General features: G+C 32.7%; 1 protein-coding gene across 2 annotated transcripts in view; it reads left to right on the top strand.

The window, feature by feature from the left end:
- Positions 1–347: 347 nt before the first annotated feature.
- The window catches only part of LOC128220541 (properdin-like), a 28944-nt gene continuing 12437 nt past the window's right edge, over positions 348–16854 (top strand). The window contains exon 1 of one of the 2 annotated variants that reach the window (XM_052928972.1): positions 348–446. The gene's annotated coding sequence lies outside the window, so the exon portion shown is untranslated. Of the gene's footprint in view, positions 447–13586; positions 13731–16854 lie in introns of those variants that run through there. The other variant, XM_052928973.1, reaches the window with a different exon arrangement.

The raw sequence follows: 16854 nt of genomic DNA on the forward strand, positions 1-16854 counted from the left end.
CTGCCTCAATCAATAATGCGGAAGCTTCAAACTGCAGCAAAGTGCCCCCAGTATTTGATATGACATTAAGGTTTTGTTTTATTTTGAAATACTCCACACAATTGTCTTTGAAGACTATCAAATCGAGCCCATACCATCGCTACTGAATCATTGTTTTTTTATGTCGGCTCTTTATTACCATGAGTGCCCTTAACCAGCGGCTTCAATCAAAGTAAGAACGTTCAGTATCTGTAGCCTTTGTTCAATATAACAAAAACTGCCGTTTATAGCTGTCGCCGTTTTATGTCTCCTCCGATAACCAATATTGGAGCCTGAATAAAAGTTGTTGCTTTGTTGCTCCAGTATCAATTTGTCTGTTACCGCTGTGGGAGATACATTATCATGACAATCAAGTGATACATGATATGGGATTTCAGTGGAAATAACTGGAAACTATGAACTTACAAGTAAGGCTCTTTGTCCTTATGCAACGTTTTGTCAGGTGTTTCGTTCTCTTTTATTTGTGCATTTGTGTTGTATTGATCATGTTGTTAAAGATGAAGCCTACCATGAGTAGCGGTTTATTTGTCTACACGTTACGTCTGTAAATATCGTTGGCGTCCTGAATAAATATAAAAACGAAAGTATCAATCATTGACTAGTTGCGTGTGTTTCTTAACCTTTTGCCTAAGATGTTTGTGTTTTGTGTTGTCTGCTTTTCTGTTCGATTGCTCATGCTTATACGAGCATGCTTCCTTTTTTTGTATCAACTATTAACGTCAATTTAGAATTTACCGGGTATCATTCATCCTTATTACGTTAAATATATACGTATAACAGCAGAAATGAGTATTCTATTTAAGCTTAAATTAACTTTAGTTCATACATAATAAAGCGTAAATACTTATATCAGAATATACGAAACGAAACTATGAGGAGCCTTAGAGAACTATCATATGCTGGAATTAAAGAATTTGTTCTTACCTGAAAACGTGTTACCTATATAATTATAAAAAAATGCATCAAATTACATGATTTAAAAATACGCCAATATGATACATACTATTATCTTTTTATTATAACTTCTTTCAGGTAAGAAGTATTTAAATAAAGCTATTACAATTCTAACTATAAATAAATGTATATCGGGAACCATAACAACATAAAATGTTGATAATATGTAAATAATGCAAAACATTTCTCAAATGCTCGTTCTGTATAATTGTATTGGCAGCGTTTTGATGATTAAACATTTGATTATTTGCTAACAATACATGTTTCTGGGATGTGTTCCCTGGAACATTAACGGTTTTTTTTTATCGAAAAACATCATAAAAACTTTAACATTTTCTATATTTTACTGATTGGTTCCCCCTCTGTTATCAGTTTGTAGCGTTAACTGCATAATTTGTATCAAACGCAATTACAATAATCACGGTATGTGAAAGCAAATCCTAACCAATTCTCCTTTGGGCTTTGATAAAACAAATCCGAATCGAGTTTTGTCCGAAATAAAGAACACCTTATAATTTGTAATAATCTGCCGTCTAGAGGGTTGTAACCATGTTGAATGCTGTGTGTTCAAGTTCGAGCTGACTGGTAATGAATTGGTAACTTCTAACTGTTGCACACGAGTAGGGAAAAAACTTTCAGTTCATATTGGTCGATGTGATACTAGTTTATTTTAATAAAGGTATATATCAATTTTCAATTTTCTATCAGTTATTAAATGTTAAAACTAAATTGATCCCTTTGATCTAATGTTAACATGTATCTGAACCTAAGACATAATAGCAACATATATAATCTCCTTGTTATTTAATGTTAATATGTATTTTTTTTCTATTTAGTGTTAACATGCATCTGTTCACTGTGATTTAATGCTAATTATATGACCTTTTTCATATACTTTATAGGATGTATCTGTTTTACTTTGTTTCATGTATACGTGCAAAATGAAACATTGACACATTTAATGTTTTGTTAAGTTTTGATAATCCATATTATTGCAACCAGCTTATAAACTTCTCTCTCAGAGACAAAGAGTGCATTTTGCATCAACCTAGTAAATGGCTATGTCATTTAAATCCCAATTTCCTCCGATCATATGTGCTTACCAGGATTAAATTGTTACGGTGGAACACGAAAATTGGCGAGGAAATGATAGATGACCGTAGGTCGGTAACGCTTGGTTGTTGTCTGTGAGGGGAATGGTCAACATTTCAGAAACGGTGTATACACATTACCAAGAAACGTTTCCTTTGTCTACAAATAGTTCGTACCGTTTTTCGATTAGTTGCTATTTGTTCCAAAGAAGGAACCGGGCGTGTTTCTAACTGTTTACTTGCCATAAAGGCCATTTTGCTGATAAAGATTCTACCACATACCGAAATGCAGATTTAATGCCAATTGGGCAAAACAACTGCACCCTTATCGCTGGCAAATAATTTTCTGTATCTTATGACTGATATGGACATATATTTTTTGCGCCAATAGTCGTATGGTGCGTAGTATCTGCTATTCCATTTCAATTACATTTGTATCTAATGTATGTAGGAAATGTCAAAATCATGTTTCTGGAAGTCAATCATCACAAATTGCAATACCGATACTATCTAACACTAATCTAATCTATATAATATTGCATCCAATTCACCTAATCTTCTTTCATCTATAGGCTGCTCTTACTTATAAGGAATAAATTGCGTGATTGATGTCATTATCGGGGTATGAACGCAATTGGGCTGGTTAAAGTGTGTGGGGTTTTTAAAGTCTTTCATATCCGCGATAATGACATCAATCACGCAATTCATTACTAACATTTACACCATGAGTGTATTATTTCTCTCCAGAATTGTTTGAAAGAACTATTTTTTCTCCTCCATTCTCTAAATGGGATGACCCAACCGCTTTACAAATTGAATTGCTACGCACAAACACTTAAAACATATCCGAATATGTCGCGTTCATCGTAAAATATTTGCGATGAGATGGACGTTGGGATGTGATTATAAAAAATAGGTTATATAACTTCATAAATGTGTTTATATTTATGTTCTTTGTTATGCGTTGTCCTTGGGGCCTTAATAACGGTATTCTCTTTTGACCTGAAATATTACAGTCTGCAACATAAAGCTTTTACCTTTCCTTAACCCATATATGTCGCTGTGGAGTTAATGCTAGTGTCTATCTCTATTTTTCTCAAACCAGTTAATTGTAAACATCTACTTTTCCTTTTGACATATATGTATCCAATGATTTAATGTAAACATCTACTTTTCCCTTTGACATATATGTATCCAATGATTTATGTTAACATCTACTTTTCCTTTTCACGAACCTTTTGCCGGTGATTCATTAATATTGTACATCTTATCATATTAAAGCTTCGGTATTGGCAAACACTTTATACATAAGTACAATGCATACATCAGCAATCATGTAGATAGTCTACGAATAATTAAAACATTCTCAAACAAAAGAGACGATTATAAATTAGAAATAAACAAACATATCATCATTGCGAGTCTCTATCAGTTGTTCGATCCTGCTTATCCAGACAGAATCATCTGTTTTCAAAAGGAAACCGTAATTGACATCGCTTATATGGCCTCGATGTGGGTGGGTATTTATTCGTTTTGTCTGGGTGATTTTTTTCTGTTGTAAAGCAATTTATGAAAGTCTTCAATACACTTGATTTTAATGAAAAATAGATGTAGAATGTTGTGGAAAGTGTTCTTAAGGTGGTGCGAAAAAGCACGATCAATCGCAATAACTGGTCTTCGCACATGCTATCCTATTTATATCGAAGTATATATGTGAAATAGAAAATGAACGTACATCTTGAAGAACAAATCTATTGTATTGTTTATGTATTTTGTTCGACAATGTCAAAGATCAATTTTTAAGCACGATTTGCCAAAAAGGACATTTTACATGTTTTTTTAAACCTCTATATTTTGCGTTTCATAAGGTATGTTTGCATGTATGCCATATGCACTTTAAGGTTACACACTTTGTTGATATATGTACAATAATCGAAGGAGATTTTATTAGTATTAATGTTAAGATAAAGTCGCTAAGTCGACAAGCTTGAGCTTCATCTTACCCTCTGTCAGGTACTGTTGTTTTTCATTTGTTGGGATTTCTGGTTTCATGTATCTTCGTTTAAGTATATTCATATATATTGCAGACTTTGAACCTGTAGCTGTTGCTCTTCTAGGGAGGTTTATCCTCATTCTAATAAAATCAAAGATGGCAATTATATTGTATATCATTCCATCTTTTATTTATAAACTCAATTAATAAACTCACGTAGTGGGATCATGATATAACATAAAATCAAATATAATCAAGTTTTAAGTTATAACAGCATTATTTTACCGGCTAATGCTTGTTGCTCGAAGGCAAGGCCGATGACAAGGTCACCACTGAATCTGGTCAGTGAAATCATTAATCATGTGTAAAATGTAGGAGTGAACTGTGAAATGTGTACCGTCTAATGTCAACCTTTTCAAAATGTTCTGAAATGTATGTTAGAGAATCGGATGCGTTATTGGGTAAGTCATTTGAATATCACAATTACAATTCCAATTAGATGCAAAGAAATACCTTTTTGAAAACTTTTAACATTTTTTTTTTTTTGACATGTTCATGGTCATAATGACAGCTGGTTACCTCATTTGAGATTTGCCGAATATCAATTGAAAGTAAGTTATGAGTGAATTGTTTTTTCCTGACCTGGCCCCAATGTCACAAAAAGTCAAATCTAAATCTCAATCTCAACTTTTTTAACCACATAACATCAACAGTTTTTGAAAAACGTATAATGAATTACGCCTATTGAGAGAGCTTCCACTTAAAGACTATTTTGACTAAAAAAAAATGTTTAAGATTCCAAATATTCTACAGCAAAAATGTACTTGCGTATAACTCATTACTTTGAGCAATTATTCATGTACATTTTTTGCTCTTTTAACTAACACTTGATGTTATGTGATTAAATGCTTTGAGATTGGAATTGAGATAAGACGTTCTTTTCTTGATATTGGGGCATATTTTCATTCTGTCATTCAATTCATTTAATAATACATATATTAAACTGAGAGTTTTAATATGTTAATATTGTTATTAATCATTTGTCAGACTGTGTCCAAAATTTCTCTTTCGTGGAAATCATTTGAAAAAAAAACATCTTGAGATTCTATTCGGCAATTTTAAGATTCCATTATTTTGTATAACAACTGAATTTGTTTTCTTGAATATTGATTTTGTTACGCAAGTCTAGTCTATGAATTGCCGTTCTTGCAAATTTGAAGACAAATTAATCTAGCATGCACCTTCGACAATTGTTTATGATGTTTTCGTACACATACTTTATTACATGGAAGTTATTTCCTAGTTACAACAATTTTAAACTTAGACATCTAGTGTTATTCCCAGCATGATATTACACTCTCTGCTTACGTCGGTATATTGATAGATGTAGATATATGTAATGCCTCCATTACTTTAAAAACATAATTCCAATAACGACACATAATTTGTCAAGAATTTGTAATATAAAGTGACTTTATGCTAAACTTTGCACATTTGTATAAGGGGCAATGATGTTGCACGCTTCTAATGAGAACGATATTCTGTCACTGTGAGAGCTTACTGGTAGAGACATAAACTACTCTTCGATTTAAAAAAAAATTCGAATACCAAGCAAAAATCACTGTTACTATGGCTTAAATGTAAGAGTTACTCTACACGAGGTTATCAACAAGCGTTTTTAATCAACGTAAACACAATTCAGTGTCTCTAGTCCTTACAACGTGGAGGGGGCATTGGTCCCGGTGAGAGATTAAGTCGTGGTAGGTTGTTGGGCATAATTTACAGTGTAACTCTGGTATTGGCTACCCTGGTTCTTTAACGTGCACCAACGTATAGCACTGTCATATGGTACAACCATTTAAAAACCCTCCTGTAGCTTTGTTGCTTTGGTATTAATTTGTCTTTCACTTGGATATTCAATTACATAGCAATCAAGTTATGTGGGATTTCCGATGGAAACACATGAAAACCATGAACATACTTAAAAGTGGTTTGTTTTTTCTATAAAAAGAATGTATTCCTTTTTCAGCTAAAATTAGATTCAGATAAAACGCAAATACAAAATATTAATCATTCAATCATTTTTATTACTTACTTATTGGTTTTCTTTGATATCAATTCCTAGCCTTAACTCAATAATTCTTTACTAAGCAAACCTGATCGCTCTCTTTTTTTTAATAACAATGTGTCTGGAATGTGTTTTGTCCCAATTTTAGAACATATTCCAATAAATTCTTATAATTTGGATTATTCGAAAGTCTAGAGAACTGTAACCATCTTTAAGGCTTGTGTTTCGCGTTCAATGAGTATGGGCTGTTACATTGGGGTAGTCTAATCAATTTCAATTCAAAGACTTTAATAGGATACAATAATATACATATCATTCAATTTTTAATTCAGACATATTCCGCGTGTCATTGCTTGCGAATGTGTGTTACTTTGCTCTTACATTTAGTATCCTCTTATTAAATGGCCATGCCATGTAAGCCCCGATTACCTCCTACCAAATGTGCTTACCAGAACTGAATTTGTTTCGGCGAGAAAATGATAGATGGTCATCGGTAAGTGGCGCCTCTAAGCTGTCTGTGATGTCCAAATGTTCGGTCAACATATCCGAAATGATGCATACTCATTGCAATTACTCTTTCCCTTGGTTCATGTTGTTTCTTTTTATTGCCATTTTTGCCACATGGAAAGGAATAAGTTTGTAACTGTCTGTCTGTCTGCCTAAAGGAGCGTATTGAAGTGACAAAAGAAACTCTATCACATATGTAACATTTGGTTTTAAACCACAATTATTTTCTCTCTCTTGAGCGTATCTTAGATTTAATTCATGTGTCGTTTCTCGAAAAGAATACTGCTGAAAATAATTTTTCGACGCTGATTTCTGATATGGTCATTCATTTTGGGCGCCAATTAAGTGATATGGTGAGGGTCGATTATTTTATTTCGACTATTATTGTATCTGGTGTGTGTGTAGGAAATTAAATAATCTGTTTCGGGAAATCTCATAAACATGATAAATGTAAATTAATGAGTTTTTCTTAGGGTTAAACAGAATTCTGCTTTGACACAAACAATGAACATTTTTATAAATCGAAACTATAAAAAAATATACAATATAAATTACACACGTATTAGGTTAATATATTATACCTCAACTTCTATTTCTTAAATGATCTGCCTTTCGAACATTGCGTTTATCAATCGATGAATGCAACATTTTCGGATATGTTCGGATCGCAAATCATCGCATAACAATATTCATTAAAACTATTGTTCTTGTTATTGTTTGTATTGTGTCAGCAGGTCCCGTAAAATATGAATCATCATTTTAGAAAGTGATAATTTATTATATTTTAAATGTATTGTTGCCATTAGTGTTTCAATTTTACTTTTTTAAGTGATTTCAAGTGGTTGATGTTTTCCCGCTTTATTGTGATGCCTTTGGAAAAAATGTTTCCGGTTACAGTCGGGTCGTTCTTTTTACAGAATGGATAAGAAAGGATTACTGAAAAGTTTTCTTAACTGAAATGAAGTATTTGTTTTAGCAATTCTTGAATGAAATAATGAACTTTTGGTGTAAATATAGGGAATGAATTGCGGGGTTGGTGTCATTTTAAACATATTAATATTAACATTTTATTTTTCCGCAGAATTAAATGTTAACATATATTTGTACCCTGTGATTTTATGTTAACATATACTTTTACCATGAGAGTTAATGGTAACGTGAGCTTCTTCCTTGTGATTTAATTGTAGGTATCGTCATGCAACATAATGGGTTTCAATATTTACGGTCTGATATAGTGTTGATTTATTTTTAACAATGCAGCGACTAGCAGTCATTTAATGTTAACATGTACCTATACACTGTGATTTAATGTTAACATGTACCTGTATATTCTGATTTAGTGGTAAGATATACCCGTTCCTTGTGATTAAGTGTCATCATGTAACTGTTTGGCGTGGTTTAAAATGTTTTGCGCTATCTTGGTCAAATGTGGATTTCCCATCAGGTAGAGACCACCGGACTAAACTTTGATGCATAGACAAAGAGATCATTTAATATATAAATTTCGATTTCCTCTGACAAAATATCCTAACCAGAATTGAATTAGTTTCGGTAAAATAAGAAAATGGGCAAAAATGATAGGTGACCGTCGGTCGGTGTTGCTTATTAGCTTTGTGTAATGTCAAAATGGTCTGCGAATCGTCACCATTTCTAAAAGGGTGTATACACATTGCGATGATTCTTGGCCTTGGTCAACTTTTTTCGTACTAATCTCTCATTGCTTGCCGGTTTGTTCCAAATAAGGAACCGAGTGTGTTTATAACTGCCTGGGTGCCATAAAGAGCGTTACTGCAATGACAAAATGGATTTTTACAGCAATTAAGGACTTTTATACTGCAAAATAGTCAAATTTGTCTCGTACGAATATGACGTATTTGTTTTTACGATATACTTTAAACGATTGTAGTAGCTGAAATCTTCTCAGAAGAAGATAAAAAGGACATTGACATAAAAATTGATAGAAAGTAGCTACTTTTATCTCAGTTTTGTCAGTCATTCGATCCTTCTCAGCGGATAGACACATTCGTTATTCAATACGATGGCGACATTTGTAGCCGCTACTGCCTTTTTGTTGCTTTGTATTTATTTGTTTAGTCTGAGATATATATCTATGTAATTCAATTTGTAAGTTAGCAAATATGTAATATATATTACCACCAAATACTTAAAAACAAAACTAGTACAATGTTAACATTACACTATTTTGAGCATTTAGCTGTTAACCGCACTAGACTACGGATCCTCCACGGTCCCCTTAGTATAACTGTGTATAAGTGAACAAGTTCTTGCTGACTTGTTCAAACATTTTCTATTACTCTAATGTCTCGAAGCAAATGTGCAACAACACAGAATTTCAAAACGTTTAAATATTTCTAGATCCAGCTCATAGTAGTTATATTAGGCAACATGTTGAAAACTGGTTACCTTATGTAACACTTGCTAGATATCATTTTATGAAAGATTTTGAATCAAAATCGCACCTGAATGCCCTTATTCACATTAGATCACATTGTCCCTGACCATACTGTCTGTCTTTTTTATGTTTTCACTTAAATGATTGTTCATAATGTAAGTTTTAATGAGTTTATGTTGGTATTCTTTATTTGATTGACAAAAGTTTAATTTTATAGAAACCGTATGAAAATAACTTCTCGACATTTAGCTATGCAATTTAAATCTTCCGTTCTTTTCGAAAACGCAAATTGTATTTGTTTTCTTAAATATTGATGTTTGTCACGCCATAGCCGGTATTCTCCTGTAACTGCAGATATGACGACAAATAACTCCTTGCATGCATCTTCGGCAATTTGTATGTTGATTTTATAAATCTAGATTAATTGCATGTATGTTATTTCCTAGTAACAGCAATTTCAAATCTAGACTTTCTTTGTTATCTCCTGTGTGCCATTACACTGTCTGCTGGTGCCTGTATATTGATAGATGTATATCCATGCATCTATTGCTTCTTTAGACAGAATTGAAATTACGGCGGATGATTTCACCAGGGTTTCCAATTTTTTTTAATATTATTGACTGTGTAAGTTCATGCTCAATACGGGCATAACGTTTTTGCATGGAGGTATTAAAGGTGCTTGTTATGCACATGTCACTAAATGTTGGTATTTGACCAAAATTCATAACTATTAAACTTGTCATTGCCATATGCCCACTGCCCCGGGGAAAGTTTTAGCTGTGTGAAGTTGATACCCATTATGCACTTTTAATGCAATGTAAGTCTATCAAAAGCTACCCTGCGGAATTGTAAAGCCCTGTCATAAAGGGTCCGCGTTTAACGTCCCTCCCGGATGACGGTTAGTATTTTTAGAAGCGAGGCGCATTATCGAAGCTGCGACGCTTGGTTTTATAATCAAGTGTCTTACCACTGGGCCAGGGAACCGTCACGGTCCCTTTACATATTAAAATCTGACCATTTCAGCCATGTTCTTTTCATATCTCCATGATAATCGATAATCGAAAGTGGAGCCAAATTTTGCATTGTTGCTTTGGGATTTATTCATCTTCTACAATTGTGAGGGATACCCTAGCGTAGCTATCACGTGATGTCGCACTCCCAAAGGTAATACCAGGGACCTATGAGCATTTTAGTAAGATGTGTTCCTATAAAAAGAATGTTTGTCGATGTTGTCGTCTGATTTATAACCTGTTTGTTCCAAACAAGCAACCGCTTGAGTTTATAATTTTATGCATGCCACAAAAGCATGCAGCAATTACTTAAGAAATTTAAACTCATTCACATATCATATACGATAAACCAAAATGTAGTTAACTAAATTGTTTTAAAGGTTTGTGTTTCTCTTTTATTGATTTTGAAAAAAAAATAATGATAATAATGTTTTGTCGTGGTATCTAATACGGATGTATTTTCTTGGCTCAATTTGAATAATGTGGTGAGGCTCTGTTATTTTATTTCAATAAGGTTTCTATCTAGTGTGTCCAGAACATATTATAATCTTGCTTCTTAAAAACACAGCAACTAGAAAATAATTCCTTAACAATCATCTTCGTAGTCCTTATATATTGCGATAATCAACATGAGACCTAAAGATTTAATGTTTATTTAACTTTAACGCGTACCAATTACCGAAAATGAAGCAAAATGTTAAACCTTGACCTTAAAACATTGAACAAAACAGAACTGAACAGAACATTTAAATACGAGAATGCCATATAGGTCAGTGTGGCTAAATATCGTACAAGATGACGATAAATGCAAACATTTAAACATGAATATATATAGAGAGTGGTAAAACGCATGTTTAGTGGTCATCGATTAATTTTACTAAACTTGTATTACATTGAATTTCACTGTCTCGAACTTGAAGCGCGTTCTGCTATCAAGAGCACACATGGCTTAATCAACATCGTCAATTTAGAAATGATGATATGTGCACATACATGTTTTAGTGATGCTAATAAAACACTTTCAGGCATGTTATAAAATATTTGTTTCAGTGATTTTCAATACGTTTTACCTCGTGAACACCAAATTGAAATATATAACGATCTCACACTGTACCAAACAGTTATCCTCTATACAAAATATCCAGTCAAATGCATACATTTCACAATTAAATCGATCATTAATTAATTAAAGGTTCATCTTTGTCAAATAACTAAAATGTTCTTCAAAATAAAGGCCTCATTTGTATTTATGATGGAAGCCAAGAAATTGAAGCAGAAAGACGAATCTAAAGTTGTCTTAAAATAATTAATCTTCGCAAAAGAAAGATAACATCAGATATTGATAACAATAGGAATCAAAAAAACAAGATACTAAGATAAAAAAAGTCATGTCAATTCGGAAAACTGCCACTTTATTATTCTCCGCAGGCAGACTCATTCTATAAGAGGGAGACATTTGACGCCGCTATTATAGCCTTTCTGTGGCATTGGTTTTTATTGCGTTTGATCGGGGAAGATATATAGTTATGTTATTCAATCTGTGAAGATATAAATCATGTTGTTGTTTTTTTTAAATTAAATATAAATATCGGATTTCAAAATGTTCATATAGTAAATTTATACTCATTGAATGTTGTGTCTAGTATCCTTTAGTGGGCGATTTGCCAAAGGGACGATACTTACCAAAAAAATGAAAACCTCTATTAGTGTTGATGGGATATAGATTGTTTTTCTTTTATTCATGTAAAGATGTTATTGTTATTGTTCTCAATGATTGAATTATGCACATTAATTGATGTACACTATTTAAAGATGCACTCTTGCTCCCAGATAAGATTTACCACAATTAGTAATAGTGTTTTAATATTCCAAAAAGGATGAATAAATATCGAATATAGGCAAAGAGTGTGCAATGGGCGTTATTGTTGTTTTGCAAGTAAGTTGATAAGCGAAATAGACACTTAAATCAAAATCATTTGTATGACATTCGAAGACATGTTATATCAAATTTAAATGACTTCTCCACAACATTTTTTTATATATAGATATATTATATTGTATGTCATGTTTGTTCTTTGAAATAAACGGATTGTAATGAACAGGCAATTTCAAAAAGGAAACCAAAAGAACGCTGTCAAATAAATTCGGCACATTTGGATTATTCTTAAGTCGAGAGAGTTGATTCCATGCTGTAGAATGTTTGCACAAGTTTACTGGTTACAAACTGTTGCATTAGAATAGTAAAACAAATATCAGTTCATATATGTTGATGGGAAATTAGATTTTCTTTATTTTATACATTTAAATATGTAGTTGTGCTCTGGGATTGAATGCTAACATGTTTCTTTGTTATTCAATATAATTGTTTTTGATCGCTAAAGATAGTGAATCGTCATGTTTTGATAATATATGTTAAGAAATACCATTTCCTTGTGTCTTGTAAATTGCGCTATCCTGTCTCGAAAAATCATCGTCTAGTCCAATTTCAGGTCATTTACAGACAAGCGGACTAATTTTCCACGCATGGACAAAAAGTACATCACTAACATCCTCATAGTGAATAAGCATGTCAGGTGAGCCCAAATTTATCTGACCAAATGTGCTTACTGGAATTTATTAGTTTCGATAGAATGAGAAGATAGGCATGGAAATTTTTGATGGTCGTCGTTCGGTGTTCGTATATCTTATATTGACATATATTCTTGGCGCTGATAGAGACGAATGTTGTGTTATAAGGCTCTGTAATTTATTTCAATTATATTATTATCAAGTATGTTTTAGTGTGCGTGCACATGCGTGTGTGCGGGTGCGATGTGTGAAATTAGAAGCAAGAGAAAGTATGTCACTGATATAAAAATTGAAGTAAAAGAATGAAACTAAACGCCTCTCGATGTGGGCCACTATCAGTCATTCGATCCTCTTAAGTAGACAGAAATCATCCGTCTTATAATTGGAAAACGACATTTGACGCCTCTATTAAGTCTTTCCATGGCTGGTTATGTATTGGTTTGGTCTTAAAAGACATATGAGTATGTTAGTCAAAATATAACGATCCTTAAAATAATTGGTTGAACTGAAACATCGATATTGGAATTCAAAGTAGTCTGCAAGAAATTTGTATTCATTATAGAGTATGCAAAATTCTCAATATTGTGTTTGTGATGCAGGTAATATGACTATTATCGTATTTATTCTTGCTATATAATTAAAATCTCTCATTTACTACAGTGTTTAAAATGAATGAAATGGGACCGCTATAAAATGATGCTATTTAGTTAGTGTTTTGTTCTGCTTTTGAAAGTTGACGTATAAACAAAAACAAAATAAATCATTGCCGAATGCATATAAGCTATAATACTACAATATAGCTATGGTTTTCATGTTTGAACTATTTCACCGCGAGTGTTATTAACAAGCGGCTTCACTCAAGTTAAAACAGTTGAGTGTCTCTAGTCCCTTTACATCGTTAAAGCTGCCGTGCATGGCTTAGGTTGTTTCATGTCTGCTCGATAACCAATATAGTAGTCAGAGGAAAACTTGTTGCATTGGTATTAACGTGTCATTTATTATCTGGTGGATACAATGTCATGACAATCAAATGGTGTATGTAGTGTTCGATTTCCCTGAGAAATAGCTGGAAACTATGAACTTACAGGTATGTTTCATCGTCTTGTACGTGTGTCTAATGCATGTCGTGTTTGCCTCAACTGTGTGAATAATGAATACTACACGATCAGGTGCAATTGTCATTTGCTTGCGCATGTCAACCTTTTCTGGCCTGCAAGATTGAAAGCGAAATTGTTATCGTTGGCTAATACTCATCTAAAATGAGTATAAATAAATAAATACATTTTGATAGTTCAAATATTCGAACGTTCAAGCATGTTTGAAAGTGTTAAAGTAATGATATGTGGTCTAGTGGTATATATAAGACATGTGACCGTCAATTTAATGATCGCAGGTTAGATTCAATGACTCACAAATAAAAATATAACTTATCGTCATCCGGGATGAATTTTAATCAGGGACGCGGTGTGACATTACTAAACACTGGTAAAAGATAAATAACCATAGTAGCTCTAACCGGTGTTACATCATGTTTTTGCACTATAACCGACAACCTTACATAATTGATATTTTCACTTAGGATAGTCCGTTGGCGTCGTAAAATAAACTGGTTCAAGCATATTAATACAAGCTGATTCTTTCATTGAGAAAACGTCTGAAGTAGGGATTTGATAACAATTTATTCGGATGGTGTTCAATAAATAAAAACAAATATATAACCTTTCAAAATGATTTGTCCGCGCTCAAGAAATTTAAAAAGTTTACCATGGTGTTTCTGTGTGTTCTTATATGTCGACTTAACCACCAATGAACTCATATGGAAATACGTAATGTAGCGTCGGAGTACTGTAGTGAAACAAATGTCATATCGTATACGAGTACGTCGATGGGATATAATGTTCTAATTAGATATAATATTATATCATATTTTAGTCATACTTTTTCCATGAGTGCCCTTTAAATGCATTATGCCCCTTTGCTGCCGGTGTTTACATGTTAAATTGCACTTGTTTTTTGTGATTTACCGTAATTTTGAACCTGTTCTCTGTTAAAATGTTAACATTCACCTATACTTGCGATTAAATGTAAACATGTACCTGAAACGTGTTTAAACAAGCGGACTCCTTTACTACGCATGGATAGAAAGTCGATTAAACGTCTTCATAAATGTCATGAAAGCCAAAATTATTCCGCCAAAATGTACTTAACAGAATAGTAATAAGAAAATGGCCTAGGGAATGATAGATGACCGTCGGTCAGCAGCGCGTGTAAGCTGTCTTAAGGTCAAAATGGTATCGACCCGGGACAGAATGATTTATACAATTTATCTTGATATTAGTCCTCAATATTCATTTGTTCTGTACAATTGTTTTATCCGTTGCCATTTAATTAAGCAAATATGAATAAATAATACTAACACAAGTGAGCTTATGTAGAAATGATAAGAAGAGTCAAAATAATCGTCAGTTAAAGGTAATAGCGCATGCGCGGAGGACATAGTACCCGAAGATTACCAAATTATGTAAACGGAAAGATATCTGCTCTACAAATATAAATGACAGTCTCCACCATCAGGTCTTAACTATATTGAGCTACAGAAAATTATAACAACTTATCGACTATCATTGGCCCGTAAATAAGTGCGAATACAAACTGTTCTGGCGTGTTCTGATTCATAATATAAAGGAATAAAATACACACAGCTGTTTTGCTTTAATTAAATTATTGAGTGGGCGAAACTCTGTCAACGTCCTCTGGCACTGGCTTGATAGTTACAAGTTAAATTATTCAATAGTCAATATTCAAAACAATCATTATGCCAAAGTCAATGATTCCAAAGGATAACCAATAGCTATACTGTGGAAGAAGCGAAAAAACTATTTTGCTAAGTCTGTTTAACGGCTTAGGTTTCTTTGTGAAACCGGGAACAGGGCGTCATTTTCACATAACAAAACATCGTCAAATAATTAAAGCCCCGTTCTTCGAAATAGTTCACTAGATATATTTAGGCAGAGAAAAAGCCACACTCGTTCAATGCTCAAAAACCCTCAAATGCTTACTTAATTTGCAAACTGTAGTATGTTTTATTTCATTTTCCTCCTAAAATATTTATTACTTTTTTAAATTGTACTTTTTTATTTCCATGGCGTTGAAGCTTATGATATATACAAGTACTATTACATTACCGTTTAAATTGCTAATTATCTATATCTTAAGCATGCCTACCCCGAGTCAATGTAATGTTTACTAACATGTCAAGACATGTAAGATTTATGATAACTTATTGTTGTCTGATGCCTTCATGACAATGTAGAAATGTTGACAAATAAAGTTGTCGATTTCACAGCAAGGAATCTCTCAACTTCACTTATCTAAGCTTAAACTTCACTTTGATACATCATATTTGTTTAAATACTCAGTGAAAATGTTATGTCATAATACCTTCTGCTTGACCCCTTCTTTGGGCTAAATTTTTCGCATCTTGTGAAGAAAAGAATTCACATTATTTCAATTTGTACAATTATTTATGAAATGAAATATCTTAATAATGTATCATTTGACCTGCGGTTAATCTTTGATATGGCAGTACGAAACTAACAATGAACTTAATGGTTGTGTATGACCGTTTACAAAGTGTTTTATAAATAAACGTGTCTGGACTTTGATATTTCCAAATTAACAATTTATTTATTTATTATTTATTTACTTAAAACAAGTCTGCATAAGGTAAATCTGTCCATGTTACACGTGTTGGACTCTAGCGTACTGTATACATATATCTGTATTTAAGTATATATTTGATATGTTCATTTGTGTTACATGCACTTTACCTAACACATTAGCACGTTTAATTAGGATTCATGTATACATGTTATGTCAATTCAAAGTTTGATATATATATTTATATATATAACAGTAATATTTAAAGGTGTTCTTAAACAAGACAATTTCTTTTTGTTTGATGCTTTAAGATACATACCAATGTATATATATGTAATAGTTATTGCTTAATGTTTTAACAACATCTTAGTGTTCGAAATTATGGGAACTCGGCAGTTAGCTGTTATGTATTTTCTTAATTAGGATGATCTGATTTAAGCAGAGCTGAGTCAGTGTCTGGACGAAAAATAATAATCATGTGAATGTTTAACCTGACCACGTTTGATTTTATCAAAGCAAATAAACAAACACTATTTTTACCAGGGGCCATG

The sequence above is a fragment of the Mya arenaria genome, chromosome 15 (assembly GCF_026914265.1).
Source record: "Mya arenaria isolate MELC-2E11 chromosome 15, ASM2691426v1".
Taxonomy (NCBI): domain Eukaryota; kingdom Metazoa; phylum Mollusca; class Bivalvia; order Myida; family Myidae; genus Mya; species Mya arenaria.